Source organism: Nothoprocta perdicaria, unplaced genomic scaffold (assembly GCF_003342845.1).
Source record: "Nothoprocta perdicaria isolate Ctin4 unplaced genomic scaffold, notPer1 scaffold_25, whole genome shotgun sequence".
NCBI lineage: Eukaryota > Metazoa > Chordata > Aves > Tinamiformes > Tinamidae > Nothoprocta > Nothoprocta perdicaria.
In genome coordinates, this window is record NW_020455477.1 from 3,505,775 (window position 1) to 3,521,825 (window position 16,051).

Genomic DNA, 16,051 nt, shown 5'->3' on the forward strand with positions numbered 1-16,051 from the left:
AAAGAAAAAATAATCCACCAAACTATGAAACACATTTCACTTACTGTCCCAGCTAAAATGGAAAAAAAAAATGCTTTTGAAGGCAACACAGCATTAGTGAAAAATACTTTCACCTTTCAGAAAGCAAAAGCAAAATCAAGCTCTTAACACTTTAATATAAGGACAAGTTGAACAAATAATGTTCAAAATGAACTATCCAGTTCGTGGAGCCAACTTTATTTCCTTGCCTTTTAAAGCTTTTTTTTCCTCTTTCTTTTAAAACTCCCCACAAATGAGTACTGCAAACTCCCCTCACCCAATGAGAACTGCATCTGGTTTCCAGCTCCTCTGCACGTCCGGAAATCTGCACAGCTCCTGTTGTAGGGACTCAACGCACCAGCCTTACAGACTAAAAGCTCTACAAACTATAAGCCATTTAAAATGCTCTATTTTTTTATCATCCAAAATATAGATTAAAATAGAGATGTCCACTTGATTTTTAACCAAAAATCTTATTTTAACATGTATGTTCAAAAGAACAGTTGTCAGGGTAAGCAACTGAATTACAACACTATTAGCATTAGCATCATTAGCAGAGTTCAGGACGCAATATAAGCTAACGATTTTAGAGAAGAGTATTCAAGTACTCATATCTTTTAGATAAGAGTATTCTAGTATAATTTAGTGCAAAGAACCAAGTAAATAACCAAATATTTCTGCACCAATATTCCAGTAAGAGCAATTGTCTGACATCAGTGAGCACAAACATATTCAGAAAGGTGTAAGATTTCAAGGCTGTGCGTTTTAAATGTTGAATGGGCTACTTGAAGTGTAAAAAGCCTGTGAAATGCTCCACTTCCCCAAACAAAGGCATGCCCTGTCGGAAGATGTATCACGAAAGTAGTGGAAAGGTAAGAAAGAAGACAAGGATTTTGCAAATATCCTGCAATACTTACTTGAAAACAATAATTAAAACAGGGAAGAATACATATCTATGATGTTTCACTTTAATAGATTTAAGACAGACATCCTCCCCTGACTTTACACTTTACAAACTGGAAAGTTACAGAAAAATCATGCTGCAATCCTAATTTATAATAATCCCCAAGTCAATAATACTTCTAATAAGCAGAAGTCGTTAAGTGACAAGCAGATATCACTTTAGCAGCATCTATACCTAAATTAGGGGGAGGGAAGTCCAGAACGCACAAACCCTCTTATTTCCCTATGTACTGTCCCGTTTTTATTTCGGTGACTGTTTTACTTCCAGTATTTCTATACATATCATTTTTCTTTCCTATATTTAGGAAACTAACAGGCAACCATAAACAACATGTTTATAAAACTATAATCCATATTCTGTAATGTAAACAAGCAGCCGTTACTTAGAGGCCGCAGATGGGTGGACTATTAAATAGCAATAGAAAACAGCTGCATTTTCCTTCCGAATTGTTTACATTTCTAAGGCATCCGCACTTTAAAATATTCTCCGTACAAATCAAAACATGCTGTGCCCGAACAAAGGACAAGGCAGTGACAGTAGTTTTCATCTGCAGCACTTCCTGCAACGTTAGGCAGTTAAACCTCAGGCTGAGTAAACAGAGTACTTAGATGACCATGCTTATATTCCTTTATATACTCAAAACATCCACTTTTATTCTATGACACAAATTCTAGAGACATAAAAAAATTCCAAGCTCCTCCATTCTATTCATCTTACAGGCAGTAAAGATGACAGGAAAACAGCAGCCATTTATAAATTGGTTTAACATCGGTGTACGGGGAAGGAACTTGCTACTTGCTTTGACTTTGAAAAAAAATATCTGCTCCTTGGATTAAATTACAGCAGAGAGGCCCAGCCGGCCCCTCTTCACGTTCTGTGGATTTGGCCCCTTTCCAGCTTGGGAAACTCACTGTACTCCCTGCTCTGTAACATGCAGCTCCTTGGACAGCAACTACTTTATTTTTGAACTTATCAGTTGGGTGGTGAGAAGTCAAAAATACTGAAATGGATTCCTACAGAACTTTTTATTACATTACTATGTGTGAAAAATACTATTTATATTTTGAAAACCTATTACTAAACATACCTTTTTAAACAAACCATAAAATCTTTACAAGGCAAGGCACCTGCAGCACACGCATGCTTTGCTACGATAGTAAAAGATCTCTCTAGAGATCGCTAAGTAAAAGATCTCTCCAATTTCTTTTGGAAATTAGCTTGCAAATAAAAAGAAATACAAACATAGAGACATAAACTGTAAGAGAGGCTCTTTGTTGCAGTAATTAGTATAATAAAATGTATAAAACAATATTGTCCTGATTCTAACATGAGGCATGAGGGGTGGGTGCGCACGCATGGGCTACGTACACACTCAAACAGCCTGTAAACATCCACAAATATTAACCACGAAGCAGCAGCTACAGCAAATCAAAGCCCCAAACCTTGTGGCACCTCCTCAATGCTTTCCGACAGGCCAACAGTTATTTCCACACTAGAACTGAAGAGCAAGCACGTGCACAGAATAAGCCGGATAGGAACCAAGCCAAATGTTTTCCAAAGGGAGATTTAAATGAATATTAGAACTCACAGCACTGTGGGGAAGGAGGGGTTAATATAGTGCATAATCATTAAATGAAGAGGTTTTTTTAAGAAGTGAAAAGATGGGGTTAATTCTGTTTCATGTTCAGGAAGATATTTATAGTAACCACATACAATATAGGACAAGCAAGAGCGTCATGCATGTCACTAATATGATCATTATGCTGCAATTTTTCAAGTCACCACAAAGATACAGCCTGCAGCAGGATGAGAGCTCTAGCAGCCCTACAGAGGAAAAAACACGAGTTTGTGTCACCAAGAAATAAGGCATCAAACAAGGGCTGTGCTGCATGAAAACCTGCTGCCCACAGATCTGAACTTTCCAGATCTGTGGTTCCCAGCACTTTCCCCATTTATCAACACGTCATTAGCCATCCCGTGACACTCCTACCCCTATTATCAGCAGGCTTGCCCCAATCGGACACATGAAGTGAATTTGATGCTTGAGAGAGAGCTCTAATTACTTGGAATTTAGAGCATATCCAACTCCTCTTCTACGTGTCCCAGCATATCAGCTGGGAACAGTTGTTCTGGATGTATTTATTTCAGAAATTTTGGAAAGACTATCAATCTTGTGATCATGCAACTGAACTCCAAGTTAATCAAAACCATGTATGGTTAATACAAGTTAAAAATAAGAAAAAAAGACTTCAGATTTCCACCATATTTTGTTTTCATGCTTTTCACAGCAAAATTTGAAATAAATCAACCTAACTTCTCTAGCAGTATCACCCAAAGGTCCTAAAAAGCATAAGAATACCAACCAATACCGAATACCATGGTCAGGATATTCTGGTTTTTTATTTTCATTTATTTTTTTTCCTCCTGTAAAATTCAAACCAAGGAACTAGGTAATTACACTGCTTCCTTTTATAATTAAAACATATGTTGGGAAAAGATTACATCAAGTCAGCATGCTGCAACACAATAGTGTAAGACTATACTGGGCAGTACAGTTGTTTGTGCCTATTTCAGCAGAGCTTCAACGTTTGCTGGAGTTTTCCTATCAGCTTCAATGAAAACCAACACCTCTAGGTTTCACTGCTGGCTGTTCATGTGAAACTAAAGATAGAAGTGAAGCTGAGCATCACGAAGAGGGGGGGAAAAAAAAATCAAGACAACTGTGTAGCCAAGTAAGAAGATACACAGGGAGCCCAATCTCATTCTTACTTAAGAAAGAAAGGATATAGGATAGGATATAGGATAGGATACAGGCAAATTTGTTTTCCCTATAAATGTTACCAGGCAAAGTGGATTTTGAGAGGACAAAGAGACCGATACACATTTAGGTAATATAAAATACTAAAAAACAAGTACATTTTCCTTCAAGAAATATCCACCTATCCTTTTATGGATAGTTTAAATGCTAATTACAGCAGATTGCTCGGAAATAAATGCAAAAATCACTACAGTTCTCACAGTTTGAGACAACTTCCAAGAAGGTGCTAAGGTTAACTCAGAAACAACACAACAAGACTTCAACATATTCATAGTAAATACGCTGGTGCAAAACATCCAGAAAAGGACGGCCAGATCTGTCAAAGCACCATGTGATCTGTGGGAACAGAAAGGCTGAAGAGATTAGGTGGATACTTTACATATTTCCCAAAAAGGAACAAAAGGATTTTTCTGCTCCCAGAAGTTCAGGGTTGAGAACTAAGTATCAATGGCAGGGCTTCTGGTGGCCTCCGTAATCTCTGCATGTGACCAGGCTGTGGTCACTTTTAACCGTGGCGGCTGGATTAGTGAAGCTGCCACGGGGATACAGCAGTGTTTGAGGCTCTGCAACATCAATGACCTACACAGAGGAAGAACACAGGGACCCAGGCAGCAGACAAAGATTTGTAGCCTTCTACACTTGATCTTTTTATTAAAATAATTCCTCGACTCTAATCTCAAATGAAACAGATTGCCATTCCTGCAGGAGCCAGCCTAAGTCACAGCAGAGTTCAGAGAGCAGCTTATGTGACACTTGATCAGATGTTTTTCTCCCCTTCTAACAGGTTCCTTTTACATCTGATATAGCCAAGCTGTGCCCTTGCTGCTCCTTTGCTGCCTCTATTTCACAAGTCTGGCAGAAGTTAACCAGTAGTCGACAGGACACCAGGTCCCAGGTAGACCAAGCTGCAGCAGTGCAGTATTTCAAGGAGTGACAGGGCTGCCAGTGAACCAGAATAGCAGTTTAGGAGCTTTATACTCTTGCCTCTCACATGGGACAAGTCATTTTGAGAAGTCTCCATATCCCTTCTTCTCCAAAACTAACAGTAGGCATTTTCTAGAGAGGAAAAATAAATAAATAAAATAAAAACTACCCCATTCTCATCCATCATTACAGCAATTGTAAGAAGGCAGAGTGAAAGTCAGTCAGTTTCTCCAGAAATGTTCATGGAAGAGCCTTCTGGAAGACAGACATTTTTCCTAGCAAGGAAGATTCAGATCCATCTAGCCACATTTATAATCAAATCCTGCCAGCAGAGTCTTCTTGGTGACAAGTTCTAGAGCACCCTGACACTAGACTAGGATCAAGTCTGCTATGTTCAGATTTAGGCACAGCCTAGCCTTATTAATAACATTTTCCTACAGATAAAACACACTGTAAAATATTAGACTGAAAACTAGACATTTCTCTTTCTACTGGAAAAAAAATGCATCTTAAAAAGAAAAAAGGTTTAAAGGAAAGTCCTTATCTTTCCTCTTATTCTGCCATTTTTAGTTTTTGTTTAACTATTAGCGAGGCTATTTTTCAGTCCTGTAATCTTCCCAGTATTAAATTCCCAGTATTAAAATTGCACTAAAACTCCAAGCTCTCCTTATTAGCATGTCTTTTAGAAGATTGCTATCCAAACTCATTCTAAAAATATTACAAATAAAACCACTAAGAGCATTAGGCATACCATCTCCCAGTTACTAGCTGTAACCACCCTACAAGCCACCACTATCCTAAAGTTAACATTGAAAGAATTTCACAAAACCACATTTACTTCAAAAAATTGTAACATGCTCTCTCCTAGACTGTAACCTATGAGCTACGCACATGTTTAGATTATGATTAAATGTTTTAGCTCTGTTTTCTATGCTCTTCCACAGACAAGGTCCATCTAATTATTTGCATCTATATGCAGTGTGGGAAATTCTGAGATTAGGCAGAGGACGAATTAAAAGAAACTGAGATTAAATAAAAATCTTACAACCAGTAGGTCAGCACTATCTTGAACCTCTGCTTGCAGAATGAAAGGAAAATGGTGAGTGTGACCCACATGAATCACATTCCCAGATCAGCTTCCCAGTCTGTTTTTCCTGGCTAGAAACAAGGTCTTTTTTTCTACCTTATTATGAAGCAATAGCCCTGTCAGCTTGCAATGCTGATGAATTTAAATAAGTAGATCAAAAGTCTTTCTTGGAGGTACAGCTTATTTAACATTAAAAAAGCGAGGAGCTTTAATGCCTCCCCATCTAACGCTGCTGCAAATGAGGATGAATTTGGAGTGAATGGCAGAAAGATCCCATTAGGCTTGAATGCTCAAGAGCATAAGAAATGGCACACTCGATCGGGCTGGTGGCTCCTCTCTTCCAGGATTCGTCTCCAACAGAGCAGAAAAAGGTGCTATTGAGAGAGTCCATAAACCAGGTTCTGTGATCCATTGACCATGAATTTGCCTAATCCTGTTTTGAACCTGCTTATCCTGCCTGTTTTCAAAACATCCTGTGGCTGCAAGTTCCATAAATTCACTACCTGCTGTGTAAACAATATTTTCTTTAATCTGTTTTAAACTGATTCCCAATCAGTTTCACCAAGTGTCCTGGAATTCCAGTACTGAGGCATTTTTGTCAACAACAGGTCTGCACTGAGCTCACCCACCACCTTCATGATTTTGTAAACCTTGATCCCCTCTCAGCAAAGAAGTTCGAGAACTCTGAGTTGCTCCTAAGGCCGCTACCCCAAACATCCTTGGGTGTTTAATTGCCTTGCTCTGTACCTTCCCTAACTCGCATCTTTCTTAAAATGCAGACATCAAAACTGCACCCAGTGCTCAAGATGGTGGTACATGGAACTTCAGAACATGGACAAAACAACAAAAAATTTCTCTCTTGTTCTCGATAACTTCTTTTCAGATGATGCTGAAGGCACTGACCGTGTAATTCTGGTTGGTTTTAGCTGCTGCTTCATGGTGAGCTAGTGAAGCTGGAGAACTGTCAACGATCCCCCTAAGACCACTTTTGGAAACCACAATCATCAGTTCCAAGTTCAGCATCACAGTCTCAGGTTTAGAATGTTTTTTCCTTCCTAGATTGTTTGTACCTACCCCTTGTAGGAATAAGGATGTCCCCCTCAAATTCCTTAGCACCGATTCTTCATGAGACTACCCAAAAGACTTTAGTATCTAACAACAAGGCCAGTTTTCATCATAAGTGGAATTAATTAGAGTTTGGTATAAGTTAACAAATCCGGCATTTGTTCTGAAAGATACCTACAAGGTACCAGGTCAATTGAGACCATTGTAGCTCGTGTTATTACTGTAGAAATATTACCAAAGACAGAAGATACATTCTTCTGAATATCTCTTCTCCTGAGCAGAAGTCAGCAGCAAAATTTGAAAATGAACTATTACAGAGAAGAGTCTGAGATCTCTTTCTACCACACGATGTAATTTGATGAAAACGAATCTGGAAGGCTGTTGAAACATTAAAGACTGCTATCATGGAGCAGAGAAAGAAAATACGATAACTCTGGTCCCAAAGGGATTGTTTCAGCATTCTCTGTAATTCTCTACTTACTAGCATACTAGCATTAATATAACCCCTTGGTTAGTCTCCAAAGAAAAAAAAAAAAAAAAAATCAACTCCCCCATCTATTAAAATAGAGATGAATTTCCTTTAACTTCCTCCTTAATCAGCCAATGTTCATTTACAGTTATCACAATTCAAAGAACTAATTCTGCCTTTTTCAAAATTAAATCCAAAAAACCCTTTTCCAATTTCTGTGCTTTTAACTCAACAATAAAGACAGATTGGTTAAACCCAGGAAAGCACCAGGCCTCTGTGGGCTGGGATGGGTAAGGTCAAATGCTACTACCCCACACTCAAGGGGCTCACTGTCCTAGAGCAAGTCCCACCCAACGTCCTATTGGATTAGGTCAGCCAGGATGATTTAGAACAAGTGTCCTGAACATGATGTTTCAGAGATATTAAAGAAATTAAATGGAACTTTAATACTTGTAATTCAAAAGATGGCAGTTAAGATAGTGTTTTCTTCTGTTACCTCTTGCTTGAATTTTCCATACTTCAGAAATTGACTTCTCTACTTCAAATTCAATCCACTTTTTTTCTTGACATCTTTCATGAAGTTTAACTTTTACATATGCCCCAAATCCCAAGTAACAATTCTCTGAATTTACATACAAATACATCCCACACCGTAGTGGATGGTTTATAGAATTCAGTCTGTTAATGAATGTAGCTACTTGCCCAACAGCATGGAAGAAATCACATCTGATCTCTTGCAACATCAGCTCAAGTGATACTCTGTCAAGATGACCAGACAACAAGATTTCTAGTGACAGATTGTATCTATCAATTCATCAATTTTACCTTAAACACAAGCCACATTAGATTAAAAAAACATATTCTAATTAAAAATAACCCTGAAGTTCAAAGCAGGATTCTTATGTTAAGGAATCCATTAGAGCAGAACTGAACCACCACAATACCAACAAAAACTAAACAAAAAACTTATTCAAATGAGAGGGCTGCATCAACTTATCACACAAGAATTAACTAGCAACTATAAACAAAAGCCGTAAGAAGGCCTTACAAGAATCACAGAGGTTCTTAAGATAAGTAGTAGGGGGCGGGGGGAAGGGAGGGAACCACCACCTCCACTTCCAAATTTCAGAGTCTGAAATAATTTCTCACTCCAACAGATTTATATCTGAAATCTGCACTTCCCTCCCCTAGCTAGGCAGTTAAGGGGGCAATTTTATGAACACTTGTTCAACAGGTCTCTTTTCAGAGACCTTTATTAATGCTCTACAAAACCTCCATTTAGGCCTAGATGATGGGTGGAAGCTGGAATTTCTTTTCCTGAAATTCCAACAGGCAAACAGCCCTGCTGCTGGGCTGCCTGGTGTCAGCGGGTGCTACGTTCTTCAAGTGAATGTTGTTTGGAGCCCTGCACCTTCACCAAGACTTTCCTTCCTGAAATTCCTCCTCTTTTAGACATTTGTTCTCTGGAATAACCCCCTCACCTCTGCCAGCAGCAGAAAACAAAGCCAGACAGAGGAATAATCAAGAACATGCTGATTAGAGCCAGGGTTACACTCCGGTATCCCATAATGGATCTCTGGGCAAAGGCACATTGAATACCCAGAACTTTGGATCCCCGTTAGGAGAGACCACAACAAACCTCTCTGATGCCCAGGCAGTTCAGTGAAGGGTACTGAAGTTGTGGACATCCAGAGAGCTACAAAAAGCACCATGTCAGTTGCCTGTCTCAGCTTTTTTTCCACTAGGCACCTGCTGCTCTGCTGAACAAACTGCTGGCATTTTCTCCGTGCATCTGTCACCAGCTGGGTATTAAAAACAACTCCAGGAGAAAGACGAAACACTTCCACTTCTACATGGGAAGAAAAAGATTTTGCTACTGATAATCTACTTGCACACAACTGAGAAATCTCTTTACAACACTGCCCTGCACACAGGTTGAAGACAGTCATGCTTCAGCTTCTCTCCCTTTCCCGTGCAAGTGGCCAAAGAGTTTTCCCTTCAGGAGCAACAGCTGGCAGCGCTTGGCTCCCCAGGCAGTGGGAAGAGACAAACCAGCCCACGGAAGGAGGGGAGATTTCATGGCACCAAGCTCATTAAAGGCTATCAATATAAGGGAAGTGCTAAAAAGCTTGTGGAAGGAAAAAGAAAAGATTTGTGTGACACTGTACACAATTTTATAAAGCAGATGTTAATATTACTATTTAGGAAGAAGGGTTTTATAGAATGAAGCTGCCTAGTGCTGCTTTTTGCACCGTCTCAATCTTGATCTTGGCAATCGGCATCTTCAGCTTTCCTGGTCGAGATCAGGATATGGCTTCAATTCAGGTGAATATCAAGCCTCATCATTTCCTTAAAAAATATGATTTTATTTACAGTTTCTAACTAGAAAATGATGTTTGCCTCAATATTTAAGTAAAAATTTCTTTATGATACTAAAGGACAAAGCTTTCCTTGGGAAAAAAATTTGATATGTTCCTACTTATGCACATTTCTATCTTGTACCTTCTCTATGATTTAGACAATTTGTATTTAAATGGTCTGTTTATATTTTTAAACTAACAATGCAAACAGTTAATTCAGTAAAATGAAGCTATTCTTTCATCCCACATCATTTCCTGCCTTGGCCAGCTCCGGCTCTTCTGCCTAGTTTGACTACACAGAACATCAGAAAACCTTGAATGCAGTTTCATAAATTGAAAAAAAATTACAACTTCACCTTATACCTGCATTTACCTTACAAATATCCGAAGCCGTGAGTGACAACTCACTCACTTCGAAAGCTTAATGTAGCTCCCAGCTCACTTCTTAAAGTTTTATTTCCTTACAAGCTTTACATATAGAAGCTATTTTAAAAACATTTTGAAAACTGTACATGCATAAACTACTTTATAATTAGTACATTCTAAATAGTAGCATATACTAAGTCAGGTTTACAAGTCTATTAATATCCCAAATTTGTATAATGTCACAAAAGTTACTGCTATCACATTTACCTTGGCATGAAAACCTAGTTCTCCACTAAAAAGCGACTAGCCCCACATAAGACAGAGGCTGTAAATAACACTCAAAAACTGTTCAAAGCAGGCAATGATTATCTGTCAAATATTACAGCTATCTCTCTCCTCTTTATTATATCAAATCTTTTAGTTTGTTTACACTGCACTAGCCATTAAAAAGGCTAAACTCACTTTAAAGTATGCAATATTTTGGAAGAGTTCCCAAGTGAAATGAACTGAAATGAAGATGCTGCACTACTGCTGCACTGTTAACTTCTGATATTTCTTGCTTTATGCCTCTATCCATGATCACAGAGAAATAGTTTTGCAGATTTTTTAAAGGGTTTGAGAAGCTGCCTCAGGATCATGAGGAACATTGCAGCTGAACACAGTCCACCTAAAAATCCTCAGAAAGCGTCCAGCCTGGTTTCCAATTTCAGATCAAATGGTAGAATGCAAGACATGGCACTTATCCTCCATTTACACATTTTCATTCATATCCTTCCTATCCCATCTGGACTAATTATTAATTTCAGGTTCTCCAGACTAGCACTTTCATCCCTTGCAGCATTAAATTATTAAAGTTGAAGCCTATGATGATGAGAGTTTGGTGAATCTGAAATGATTATCTGTTATGCCATACATCTTCTATGAATTGGTCATGCTCAACTACAAGGATAAGAGACACATTAAAAATAAGAAAACTTAAAATGGTTTCATCCAGAACTTTTCAGCAAGATCAAAATACACTTTTCTGTCAATCCTTTAAGAATATCTAGTAGGAAAGAACATTGTTATTTCTATACCAGATCAAATCACCACGTATTTAGAAAGACACCATAACAGGTAGATGCCAATGTAGGTGCTGAATAGATGCCCAGCAACTGAAACACTAGCAAACCGGGCCAGGAGACGTGCAGCTTGGAGCCCCGATTGCCTGCAAGAGGCACAGAGACCGCGGGGAGCTGCACCCCGAGAGGTGCAGCACCCAGGCTTGCCCTGCTGGAGGCCATCACCTGCTCCGGGGAAAGCCGGGTGCTCAGGTGCGCATGGAGAGAAGGGAAGAGCTGATGATCCGAGGAAGACAGTGGCATTTTGTAGAACAGCTAGGCACTTCAACAAGCTGATTACAATTTAAAATGTCAAGTTGCACAGGCAATGGCTGGCATATTACTTCTGATCACTAAAAAGCAATACTGCACACACACTTCAAACAGGAACGTCAACTCGGCCCGTTTGTGGCGTTCTGCGCTGGCTCCAGAGGACGCGACCCCCTTCCCGCGCAGGACAAGTTTGCCCTGGGCAGCTCATTCCTCCCACTTGCTTGAAACACTTTCTGGCCTCTCCAGCAGAGGTAGAGCAGAGCTACCAGCTGCACGGTAGCCAGGTTTGACACACGCTGATGTTTTAAAAATGGATTAGACTCTTAAGGGCACACATCCTACCGCGGCGCAGGCCAAGCCGGGCTGCAGCCGGAGCGGCCGTGGCCGCGGCGTGAGGGAGGGCGGCAGCCGCGCGCACGGGCCGCAGCTTCAGCTCTGCCCGGTCACCAGCGCGGGCCCGGCCCTCTGCTCCGCGCTCCTCCTCAGCGAGGGCTTTCTCCACCTCACGCTCAGCAACGGCTCGTTTTCAACCTAGCATCCAGACCAGCTGCGTAGGCAGCACCACCTTCCAAAGGAGAGTTCTTGGTCTGTCTCTCAACTAGCTACTGGAGCCTTTCCACCAAACATCTGCACAGGAGAAGGAAAACTCAGCTGCCAATAACCCCCCTTTGTAGTTTCCCTGTGCTCCGTACAGTCCCTGTGACACCGCAGTTCAACTGTTTCATACAGTGTCTAAATCTATGAGAATCAAAAAACCCATAAATCTAAACCTAAAAAAAAGTGTCATATTTCTAAGACAAGAAGGTTTAAAAGCAATTCTATAGACCCTGGTCACCTATTCAGAAGACGAGACACCCTCCTACTGCTGCTCAGAGCACTGAAATATTTTTCCATCATCTCCATGACCTCACGCTTAAGGACACTTTGGAAAACTAGGTTCAAAGCCTTTTGACTCGCAGCCAGTGCTTTCACTGGCAGCCAAACATGTGCTCTCCAAAACACTCTCTACAATCTAAATTGCAAATACAGTACAAATATATCAAGTTCCCTTTAAAAGTTCCTATGGATTCATACAGAAGAGGGAAAACGCCGTACTCAAAAATATACAAAATCAAAGCTATATTCTATCTTATGAAAAAGATACAGAAAAGCTGTGAATGTTTTCTCCGAAAAGATACCCCAACTCTCTATCTGTGCTTCACTGAAGCTGAGCAATCGGCTTGCAGCAATAAGCAGCGGGGATGATCTTTGAATGGCACTGAGGGAAAGAACTCATACAAATATACATTAACAAAGAAGAAAGTAAACGGAAACACAAAGGAAAAATAACCTGTTTTTATCCCCTGAAGTGCAAGACGCGATAAAATGTCTTGTTTCAGAATGACAGGTTTGGCATCAAAATTCATAATTACCTTCCTACCTTCTCTCTTTTTTTTGCCTTTCTGAAATTCTAGGTTAATTTCTGAGCTCTCTGAACTTCTTCCCCAAGGCAAAGATAGGAATAAAACTTCCACTTGCAAACTACCTTGTCTCTTCTGTGTGGCAGAGCACAGCTGGGGCAGGAAAGGGTGTGCACGCTTTGAAGCCTCGTTATTAGCACTAGTAGCTGTTAAATATAGCTCTGCCCCATGCACTGCTCGTGCCATCACGCTCTGCATTCTGATGCCTTCTGCCTGACTACAGCAGTTGTCTCGCCTGGCGGTGCCTCCAAAAGAGGAACCTCCCAGACTGAATTTAGTTTTATCATTGCTGAAAATAATTCAGATTATTTAAATTCAGAAGAGTGGAGCCAGAAAATTAAAAAGGAAAAGAAAAAAAAATGGTTGAGAGTCCTTTCTCCCACTTCAAAATGCTATTCAACAATTCAGGTTGTTTTGTGGATTGTGATCAAGGTTCCACTCCGTTGCACGGAGTGGCAGTAAAATCTGCACTTGTAGCTCTCAAAGTGTACGGAGTAGACTGCACACTCCACATGGAATCACAGAATAATCATGGTTGGAAAAGACCTCCAAGATCGAGTCCAGCTGTAAGCCCCTCAACACTGTAACTGTTGAACAAAATCATTGAATCATACGGTGGGAAAAGAACTTCCAGATCATACGAAGGTCTGGGGGAGAAAGAGAAATGACATATCTGTGATCATCTCTATCATTTGCTTTTTAACAAAATATGACTCGAAGTTAAAAACGAATCACTTCTTATCAACTAATGAAGGACGTGCTTTTTAAAGAGCTCTCTAAATTCCCGTCAGCAAGTCGAGCCAGCAAGACAGATTACAGGGTAATGAAAGAAATTACATGTGTGATTCAATGTTAAACACGGAGGAAAGGAAGCTGGTATACACATCCTATTCCTAGTTAGATTTTTTTTATGATTCAGGCTAGAAAAACCCTCCACTGCCAGCAGTGAAAAAGAAGAGTACAAGGAAATAGCGGCATAATATTTGTCAATAAGTGGCATGTGCAACAACATATCAAAGGGTGCAGCTGGGCTCATCAATTAATGAACATACAGCTCCGGCTTTGTAAAGCCTTGTTTGTCAAAACCCTTCCTACATCAGAGTATTTTCTTCCAAATAAGAAGGCTTCTAATCTGCAGCTCTGCTTAGAAGACTCTGGTGCAAGACACACAACCCAACAAGAAAGATGACCTGGAGCCCACTTGGAGTGTTTTCTCTCTCTCACTTTTCTTAGGGCCATCATCCTGTACAGAGTAAAGCTTTATAAGTACAACTCACTATTATGATGAAAGACCAGATTAATTTTTGGACTACAGTGGCCATGCTTCTGTACTCAATTCCTTTGAGGCTAAAAGCCTTTGAAGATGTGGTCATAGGTTTCAAATCCGGTCTGCTGAATCCACTACAGGATACTGCCATCTATTACTCCAGAAAAGAATTTCTAGTATTTTGCACTTTAAGTTAAAGCTTCATTAAGTAATGTTGGTCTTTTGGACCTGTTCCTTACTTAACACTTCCTGAAAAGATCCAGATGTTTCTTTTCTTTCAAGTTCATTATATTTTACCTCTACCCATCTTTCTAGTCTTGAAACAGGACTGGAGAGAAATCTTCATTGCTCCCTTCATTGCTTGAAAGAAGGCCTTGAGTTTTAAGTGTTCCACCCTTCCACAAAAAAACATTAAACACACATTTGCACCCAGCTTTCAAACAAGTAGCAGGATAGTAAAAGGCCAAAACCAAAGCATTTGTTTGTCAATCTTAGAAACAAACCTAAACCCTGCTTTAGGGCATTAAAGATGCCTTCCTTCAAAGTAAACACCTCAGTATGTAATTCAGCACAGTTACTCCTATTTCCATCGAGAGTTGGAATTTGTCCTAAAAAACCCTCTCCACGGCTGAAAAAGAAAATTCACCCAACACTCTTTAGAAGAAACTCAGGTTGCTAAACAGAGGTACCTGGTTTCAGAAATATCTGCAGTATTTCTGCAGTATCTGAGACCTAGCAGAGACAAGACCAAAGGAGAGAGCATTATTGAGAACAGGAGTTGAAAGCTGGACAAGAAGCTGGAGCTTCTAATTAAAAACAAAAACAACCAACCAACCAAAACCCCTCTAACTCTTATTATAAAGAATGGGACGATTTATTTTTACACCAAAGCTTTCTGCAAAAGGCTGGCTTCCAGACATTATAATGAGAAAGTTTCCAAAATGCAGGAAAAGATCTAATCTCTTCTTCACGCAATCAGTACAGTGCCTGCAGGCTCAGTTACTGCCCTGCTCCAATGAAATAAGCACAGTGAAAAATGAATGAAAAATTTGCAGGGAAAACAAAAAAAACAAAATCACAGTTTCAGGTGTCTAAGCCAGCACAAGGCAGTACTGCCTTAAACACTCCCATGTTCTCTGCAAAACCCCACTGCACAGAGCATCCCCTCCTCTGCCCAAGCACAAGAGACTGCATAGCATTTACTTCAAAATGCAACATTTTGGATGAGAGCTGAACCGTGAAGGTGGTAGGAAGAAGCCAATTCATATTCACCAAATAATTCTCTTAACTCTCTGAATTTATCCAGACAGATGGAGATGTCATGTTCACATTAGCAGCCCAGTTCAAACACAGGAAGATGATCTGCACAGTAATGAGAAAATCTAAAAGTCTTATGGAAAGGGACGGAGAGGAAAAAATTTCATGTATTCCTATAGAACTCAAGGTGATGACCGAATCTCGTCTAGCTGTTCATACCCACAGCTCACACGAGTAAACAAAGAAACTGAAGCTACTCAGTGAAAATTATACCCAGTTGTGAAAAGATCAATCTGCTAGGGAACATCCTCACATCCTCCCAGAGGCAAAGGGATGAATATTTTGCTTTATCCATGGTTTTCTATTGCTCAGACCAAAGTCTATTAAGTATGGTATTAAGGTGCTTGAATTAGGATGCTGACTTTTTCTAACTCACACCTTATGTTTTTCTGTGCAAATTTGCACAAGTTGCACAGAAATTTGCAAAACTTTTCTGTGCAAATTTGCAAAAAAAGCAGATTTTACAAATCTACAGCATATATGTCAGAAATATTTCACAAGTGATTTTCATTTCCAATCTATGATTACCCTTTTTTTCCAGAAAACAATCATCTCAAGCAAAC

At 39.8% G+C, this 16,051-nt stretch overlaps 1 long non-coding RNA gene across 1 annotated transcript in view; it reads right to left on the reverse strand.

The window, feature by feature from the left end:
• The window catches only part of LOC112947919, a 40,009-nt gene that overhangs the window by 9,992 nt on the left and 13,966 nt on the right, over positions 1-16,051 (reverse strand). The gene's annotated exons all lie outside the window — the stretch shown is intronic.